This window comes from Somniosus microcephalus, chromosome 3 (genome assembly GCF_052327205.1).
Source record: "Somniosus microcephalus isolate GS21.2 chromosome 3, FLI_Smic_1.0, whole genome shotgun sequence".
In the NCBI taxonomy this organism is placed as follows: domain Eukaryota; kingdom Metazoa; phylum Chordata; class Chondrichthyes; order Squaliformes; family Somniosidae; genus Somniosus; species Somniosus microcephalus.
In genome coordinates, this window is record NC_140989.1 from 197968275 (window position 1) to 197977509 (window position 9235).

Below are 9235 nucleotides of genomic sequence, written 5' to 3' on the forward strand. Positions count from 1 at the left end.
AAAGGCTTGTGGACCAGCTGATATGGGGGACAGCGCATGCAGAGGTACAAAAAGCCCTGATAGGGAAAGAAAAGCTCAAAATAACAGAGGCTATAGATACTGTGAGAGCTCATGAAGCCATGAAGCAGCAAATGAGAACACTGATTTCTCAAACGGCTGACATGCGGACGGCTTCTGAGACAGACAATAGAGTGGATACAGTGAGAGAAAAGTACAACACACAAAGACATGCACATGACAATAGGAGAAACATGTGCAGAAACTGTGGAAGACTGCACGATTATACAGACAGGAGGAAATGTCCAGCATATGGAACAAGCTGCAATGCATGTGGCAAACTAAACCATTGGGAAAAGAGGTGTAGAAGGGAGAAAGAAGGAACATACATCAAAAACAAAGGCGGACAGCAGAACCAGAGAAAGAAATACAATATCCATGCCATGGATGAACAGGATGATGATGATTATGGTCATGACAATACACTAAACATCGAAACCATAAAGGTACAGCTTCACGAGATGTCCAGAGCGGAAAATACTCCGAAGAGAGAATTGCACACCGTCATCCAAATCGAAAAGAGGGTCAAAGGTCAGCCCACAACCATCAACTTAAAGTTGAAGCTGGACACAGGGGCTCAGAGCAACATTCTCCCATTGAGGCTGTACCAGCAGATCTTTCCCGAAAACTTGAGAGAAGATGGCTACCCGAAAAAGGGTTGTTTAAAGGCAAGTAATGTCATGCTGACAGCATACGGGGGGAGTGAGATTAAACAACTCGGAATAACCTTTATCAAAGGGACACATAAAAGAAAGAACATCAACTGCATGTTCTATGTCACCGACACTGAGGGGCCAGTGATCCTGGGATTAAACAGCTGCGAGAAGTTGAGATTAATCTCAGTGAATCACGAGCTGACGGAAACATCACTGAGGATAGACAGCAACACCCCACTGGAGAATCGCCCACAAATCAAGAGTAAAAATGACTTGATAGACATGTATCCGGAATGTTTTGATGATACAGTGGGATGTTTCGAAGATTTCCAATACCACATCACCATCGATCCAGCGGTAAAGCCCTTTATCCATGCTCCACGAAAAGTACCCATCGAGCTGAAGACAAAGCTTGAAAGAGAGCTAAAGGAGATGGAAGAAAAGGGAGTGATCGTAAAGGTCACTGAACCCACAGACTGGGTAAACTCAATTGTGGTACGAGAAAAGCTAAGCGGGCGTCTCAGAATGTGTTTGGACCCCAAAGATCTGAACCAGGCGATAAAGAGGGACCACTATCCCACCCCAACGCTAGAGGAGATTACGCCATCACTGGCAAGATCCAAGGTTTTCTCAAAACTAGATGCCAGAAATGGATATTGGAACGTGAAGTTGGATGAGGAATCAACAACATTGACAACATTCAACACACCATTTGGGCGTTACAAATTCCTGCAGCTACCATTCGGGTTAAAGGTCAGTCAAGATATCTTTCAACAGAAAGTAGACGAGACATACAGAGGCTGTGGAGGAGCTATAGGAATAGCTGATGATATTCAGATCTATGGAGCAGATGAAAGAGACCATGATACGCACCTACATGAGGCCATGGAGCGTACCAGGAAGGCTGACATCAAGTTAAATGCAGATAAGTGCATAGTTAAAGTCAAGGAATGCCAATTCTTCAGTATGATTTACACACCAGAGGGAGTCAAGCCAAGTCCTGAGAAGATTGCGGCGATTGCTGAAATGAAACCACCCAAAGATAAGAAAGAGCTGAGGAGTTACCTCGGATGGTCCAATACATGAGTTCTTTCATCCCAAACATGTCGGAACATACAACAAATCTCAGAGAGCTAATGAAAGAAGACGCCGAATACCAGTGGTCTGAATCACACGAAAGGAATTTCAAACAAAGAATTGTTGTGCAAAGAAACAAGTCTGTCATATTATGACAGAAGAAAACCAGTCACTCTACAAGTAGACGCTCCTACCAGAGGACTAGGGGCAGCTCTTGTGCAGGAAGGAAAGCCAATAGCTTTCGCATCAAAGGCCTTGATGTCAGCCGAGACAAGATACGCCAACATAGAAAGAGAACTATTAGCAGTAGTGTATGGATGCGAGAAATTCCATACATACCTGTATGGAAGGCAGTTTACAATAGAGAGTGACCATCGTCCACTAGAACAGATCTACAAGAAGAATCTGTGGAAAGCACCTACAAGACTGCAAAGACTACTTCTGAGGCTCCAAAGCTACGACTTCACGCTTAAATATAAGCCAGGAAAGGAAATGGTGCTAGCAGATGCGTTGTCTCGATTGTCACCATATGAGAAACACGAGGTGGAGGGTCTAACAGTAAAAATCCACCACCTAGTGAGTGTTACCCCTACAAAGCTCAGTCAAATCAGAGATGAGACTAGCAAAGATGAGGAATTGCAACTACTCATGCAACAAGTGATACAGGGGTGGCCGGAGAGAATCCAGCAGGTACAGGCGACATTTCGTCAATACTGGACGATTAGAGATGATATCGCAATAGAAGACGGTATTCTCCTTGCTGGATCGAGGATCATCGTGCCAAAGACGATGCAGACAGAACTTCTCCATCTAATGCAAGAAGGCCACATGGGAATGGAGAAATGCAAGCTGAGAGCCAGATCAGCTGTATACTGGATAGGCATGTACAAAAATATCGAACAGATGGTTCCTGCATGTGGTATATGCCAGAAATACAGAAATGCACAACAGAAAGAGGAGATGATACCTAGTGAAATACCGTCAAGACCATGGCACACTGTTGGGGCAGATCTCTTCATGTGCAATCAAGAATGGTATCTCATAGTGACAGATTACTATTCCAAGTTTCCTTTTGTGAGAAGGATGAAAGATCTGAGAGCCACAACTACCACCAGAATTGCAAAGAGCTTGTTTGCTGAACAAGGAATCCCGGAAAAGGTAATCTGTGACAATGGAACCTGTTGTATCCGTGTGTTAATGGAGACACGGAATGCAGGAGTTGGTTTCACAGGTGTTTACTGAACAAAGTCTGGAGGTGAACTAACAAGACACTATACAGGCTTATATAGCCCGAGTGGCCATTACCGGCATTACAGTACACAGGGGGCTCTTAAAGGCACATACACCACAATTCCTCCCCTTTTAGACAACCAGTACATAACATTTTAAGTAATCATTAATTAACATGTTACAAGAACAATAATCTACACATTTGCTGCAGTTAATCAATTATAAGTCAGTCTTTCTGGAGGCTTCCTGACTCGGTCCGGATAACGCCTCGGTGGTGTAGTAGTTTTTGGTGGTGTAGTAGGTTCTTTTGGCAAGGTCGATTTGGCTTGAATGCCAGTGTCGGGTTCATCTGGTTCCAGTATCATCGGATCGGAGGTAGATACTATGGGTATCTCTGCTTCATCATTAGGCGTATAGAGTTGTGGTGTAGGTTGTCCCTTTTCGGATGACTCTATGATCTGGTCAGCATGGCGCCTTATTATGCTTTCTCCAATGTCCACGGTATACATCAGCGGTCCTAGTCGTGTGCAAATAGTTCCAGGCTGCCATTTCTCGGTACGGTAGTCCCGGGCCAAAACTTGTTGACCTATCTGGAAGGTTCTAGTTGGCCTTTCATTCATGCCTTGAAATTGCTGGTTCTCCACGTCCCTTCTGATGTTTGGCTTGCTCAAATCCAGCCGGCATCTTAGGCTTCTATTGAAGAACATCATGGCGGGAGTTTGGTTTGTAACCACATGTGTTGCATTCCTGTATGCAAACAAGAAGTTATCTACCTTATGCTGTAGATTTATGTCTTCATTACCCATGGCCTTTATGGCCTTCTTGAAGGTCTGGACAAACCTTTCAGCCAATCCATTGGTGGCGGGATGGTATGGGGCGGACATGTAGTGCTTAACCCCATTGTTTTTTAAGAACTTCCTGAATTCTTCGGACACAAATTGCAGTCCATTATCAGAACAGATCTGTTCAGGCAGCCCATTCCTGGCAAATATGGTCCTTAATACTGTGATGGTTTTTTCCATGGTGGTGGAGGACATCTTTATTACCTCCGGCCACTTGGAGTGTGCATCAACCGCGATTAAGAACATTGAGCCCATAAATGGACCAGCAAAGTCGATGTGTACCCTTTGCCATGGAGATGAGGGCCACTCCCATGGATGTAGAGGGGCTTGTGGTGGGGCGTTTTGGACCTTCTGGCATCCTAGGCAGCTCTTGGTCATTTCTTCGATGTCTCCATCGATACCTGGCCACCACACAAACGCTCTGGCTAGGTTCTTCATTTTCACTCCACCCAGATGCCCCTCGTGAAGCTCCTTTAGCACTTTATCCTGGAGTTTGGGTGGAATCACCACTCTGGATCCACACATCAAGGTTCCTCGGCACACTGACAGCTGTTCTCTTCTTTGCGAGAATGCTGGCAACAGTGGTTCGCCATGTGCTGGCCATCCCTTCACCATTAAATGGTAGACTCATGAGAGAGTCGGGTCATTTCTTGTTTCCTTTTCAATGGCAGAATTTGTTACTGGTAGACATTCCACTCTGGTTGAGTGGAACATCTCCACTGGGTCCACTGTAGGTGCCTCTTCTACCGTTGGCAACGGTAGGCGCGATAAACCGTCAGCATTCCCATGCTGTTTTGATCCTTTGTATTCTATGTCATATTGGTGTGCCCCTAGGAAAAGAGACCACCTCTGTAGCCTTTGCGCTGTCATAATGGGAACACCCTTTTTAGGGTTGAATATGGAGACGAGGGGTTGATGGTCAGTCAACAAGGTAAATTTTTGTCCGTGTAGGTAATGGTTGAATTTCTTCACTCCCCATACCAGGCTGAGTGCTTCCCTGTCGATCTGGGCATAGTTACACTCAGCTGAGTTCAATGAGCGTGATGCAAAAGCTATCGGTCGCTCCGAGCCATCAGGGAATCTATGCGATAATACCGCTCCTACGCCGTAAGGGGATGCATCGCACGCCAGTCTGATTGGCAGTGATGGGTTGTAATGAGCCAAAACTTCCTTGGACGTGATCAAGCCTTTGCATTTATGGAAGGCACGTTTACAGTCTTCGCTCCATTTCCAAATCACTCCCGTTTGTAGCAGTTTGTTAAGAGAGTGCAGAACAGTTGACAAGTTCGGTAAAAATTTATGATAGTAGTTTATCAATCCCAGGAACGACCTTAATTGTGAGACATTTTCAGGTGCTGGGGCTTTTATGACTGCTTCAATTTTTTCAGGTGACTTATGCAACCCTTCCTCGTTAATTATGTGGCCACAATATGATATTTGTTTCTGGAAAAATTCGCACTTGGGGCGATTTGCTCGTAGGCCCCGTTCTCTCAGCCTAGTGAGCACCTGCTCCAAATTGACAAGGTGCTCGTTGTCATTTTCTCCTGTTACAAGGATGTCGTCTAGGTAGCATTGAGTCCCCGGAATCCCTTGGAGGACTTGCTCCATAGCTCTTTGCCAGATAGCTGGAGCTGATGCTACTCCGAAAACCAGTCGATTGTACTGGTACAGGCCTTTGTGTGTATTTAGCGTGAGATACTTTTTAGAGGCCTCTTCAACCTCCATCTGTAGATATGCCTGTGCCAAGTCAATTTTGGTGAAACGTTTCCCTCCGGATAGTGAGGCGAAAATATCTTCTATCCTCGGAAGAGGATACTGTACCGTGTGAAGGATCGGGTTCACAGTCACCTTGAAGTCCCCACAGATGCGAATTTTTCTCTGTTCTTCAGATTTATCATTATTCAACATTTTCTTCATGACTGGGACGATGGGTGTTGCCCACTCGCTCCAATCTATCTTGGATAATACGCCTGCCTTTTCCAAATTCTCCAGCTCTGCCTCGACTGTTGGCGAATTGCGTATGGCACCGGCCTTGCCTTAAAAAACTTGGGAATTGCCGCATCTTCCACTTTTATTGAGGTGGTGACGCCTTTCAAGGTTCCTAGTTCCTGTTGAAACACTTCCTTGGCGTTGGCCAAGATGTCTTTTAATCGTTCAGGTATGAAGTCATCATCATTTTTTTTCTTACTGGTCACCGTCAGTGCCTGAATGGAGTGCCAGTCTAAACATATCTTCCTGATCCATTCACGTCCCAACAGCGGTGGACCACCATCTTGCAGAACGTATAAATACAACTTCTGTATTTCCTTGCCGTTGTATACAACAGGCACCCTTATTTTCCCTTTGGGGTATACTTTCTGCCGCGTATATGTTTTCAAGATAATGGATGTGTCTTTCAAAGGTATATGCGGAAATAGCCGCTCGTAATCCCGTCGACTTATGACAGTCAGAGCTGATCCTGTATCTAGCTCCATTTTAACTGGGGACCCCGCTATCGTGAGGGTAACCCAAATGGTCTGGTAATCTTCTTTGGCAATTACATTATGTAATTTGAGACAGCTTAGTCTCTTGTTTCCGGAGTCGCTATCGCTCTTCTGGTCTTCGGAGCTACTGTCCGTCATCATTTGTACCTTTCTGTACTTTTCCTTATTGATTTTTTTCCTGTCCGTGGATTTTTTGTTTCCAGATCGGCATACACGTGCAATGTGTCCAATCTTTCCGCATTGCCTGCATGCTTTGTCCTTGAACCAGCAGTCCCTCTGGTCATGGGTGGATCTGCCGCAGCGATAACATCTCTCGAAACCGTGTCATTTCATGGGTGCCGAAGTCCTGTGGCTTTTGCTGTATCTCTGCAGCTCCTCTTGCGGCTGCTTCATATGATACAGCCACACTGAAAGCCTTGTCCAGTGTCAAATCTTTCTCAGAAAGTAGCCTTTTCTGTGTTCCTTCACTTAGGAGTCCACAGACGAATTTGTCTCAAAGGGAATCTGCCAGTCCTGCCCCGAATTGGCAGTGCTTTTACAGCTTCCTTAATTCGGTGAGGTAATCAGCGTTACTTTCATTCTTGTGCTGATTCCTCCTGAAGAATTTGAATCGTTCTGCTATCAGCAGCGGTGTTGGGTTTAAGTGCTCCTGTAGGGTATCAACAATCTCCTTAAAATTCTTGTCCTTCGGTTTGGCTGGAGTGATTAAGTTTCGTAACAGCCCGTATGTCCTTGCGCCCATTAGATTTAGAAGTACTGATGCCTTTTTATCATCCTCTATTTCATTTGCTGTGCAATATACCTCCACTCTTTCCACATATGTGGTCCAATCCTCTATATCGCTATCGAAAGCAGTAATATTGCCAGTCTTAGGCATCCTGAAAAAAAATGGCGCCTCCCGCGCTTTCCTTTCTTCCCCGCAGAAAAAAAATGGCGCCTCCCGCGCTTTCCCGCCACTGTCGCTGCTGACAACGCTGTTCTCTGCGGTTTTTATTTACATAGGTATTTTTAGTAGGTGGAGACTCGTTCCCGCCGGACTCTCTGGGACTTTTCCCTCCCTCTGCTTGGTCCGAACGCCGACCTGCTTTGCAGCGCCGGCCGTCTCCCGAGTGCTCCACCCTCTGTCTCTGTTTGCCTCCGCCTTCGCTGCTCGGCCCCGCTGCAGAGCCAGCCGATGGAGCCCCAGCCCGCCGCCCAGGAAGGATTATTGCAGTACCTGCCACCAGCTCGGCTAGCTGGTGAAACCACAGTTTTTTTTTCTTTCTTGTTTTTCTTCGACTTTCGTCTGAGGAATCGATCTCCTTGAGGTGCTGCCGAATTGCAGGTAAGTCCATTTCCAATTCGTCGCCACTGTTGTATCCGTGTGTTAATGGAGACACGGAATGCAGGAGTTGGTTTCACAGTTGTTTACTGAACAAAGTCTGGAGGTGAACTAACAGACACAAGACACTATACAGGCTTATATAGCCCGAGTGGCCATTACCGGCATTACAGTACACAGGGGGCTCTTAAAGGCACATACACCACAGAACCCAGTTCACATCGAGTGAATTCAGAGCTCTGGCAGAAAAGTATGGGTTCAAAATAGTAACCTCATCCCCACATTTCCCAAGCGTACACGGGTTCATTGAAAGACAGATCCAGACTGTCAAGAGAACTCTCATCAAAAGCAGTGAGATGGGGGAAGACCAAGACCTTGCCCTCCTATCACTCAGCTCAACACCACTGAAAGCAGACATGAAATCACCTGCGGAATTGCTGAATGGGAGGAAGTTTAAGACTACCCTACCAGCAAAATTACATCCTCCCCAGGACCAGGAGGACTTCAGACAGAAGCTGGCAGAAGCACAAGTCGTAGGGAGCAAACATTACGACAAACATGCAAAGATGCTACCAGAATTGCTGAATGGGCAATCAGTGCATGTGCAAGACCCAATGTTGAAAACCTGGAATCCAGCCAAGGTCATTGGAAAAGCTGATACTCCAAGATCCTACTTCGCAGAGACCGAACCTGGTAACCAATACAGACGGAACAGACTCCACATTAGACCTTCACCTGAACTGGTTAAGCAGCAGACAACATCAGCAACATTGACAACACCAGCTACCACAAGCAGTACAATGCCAGAAGCAAGCGCCACAAATCAAACAACCACGAGCATGCACACTCCAACTCCAAGTGCGACAGCAACAACAACAAGAAGAACGGGACACACCAAAACACCGCAGAGAGGAGTGGTCACCACCAAATCCACAAGATGGAGGGACAATAACCAACCACCTGAGCGATATCGCGAATAAGAAAAGAAAACTCACGATTCTTTGTATTTGATAATAGTTTAGATATAACTTTTTTAAATTAAATTAAATTTCATGTTTTAGTTTTTTTGAGAAAGAGGGATGTTACATCGTTATATTATTACATCGTTAAATGGAACTACTTGTTACATCATTATATGGAACTACTTTGGTTAGTGTATTTATATTGCTATGTGGCACACTGTGAAAGGCAGTGCGCAGTGCAAGGTCGGACATCTTGTATCACTCTGCACCATGCGGCAGCAACATAAAAGCAAGAATATAACTGAGTGAAAGTCGTAAACTAATTGAGTTAAAAGTGTTTGTATTACATAGTAATAAGAACACAAGGAGACACAACATCCTCTCACCGTTGCCGCTGCTTTAATTCAGCTCCGCTCTCGGGCCATTCTTTAGCCTCTCGCCACTGCCGCTGCATTAATTCAACTCCGCTCTCGGGCCATTCTTTATGCTCTTGCCGCTGCCGCTGTTTAAATCAGGTCCGCTCTTGGGCCGCACTTTATCCCTCGCCGCTGCTGGTGCTTTAATTCAGTTCCGCTCTTGGGCCATTCCTTATCCTCTTGCCACTGCC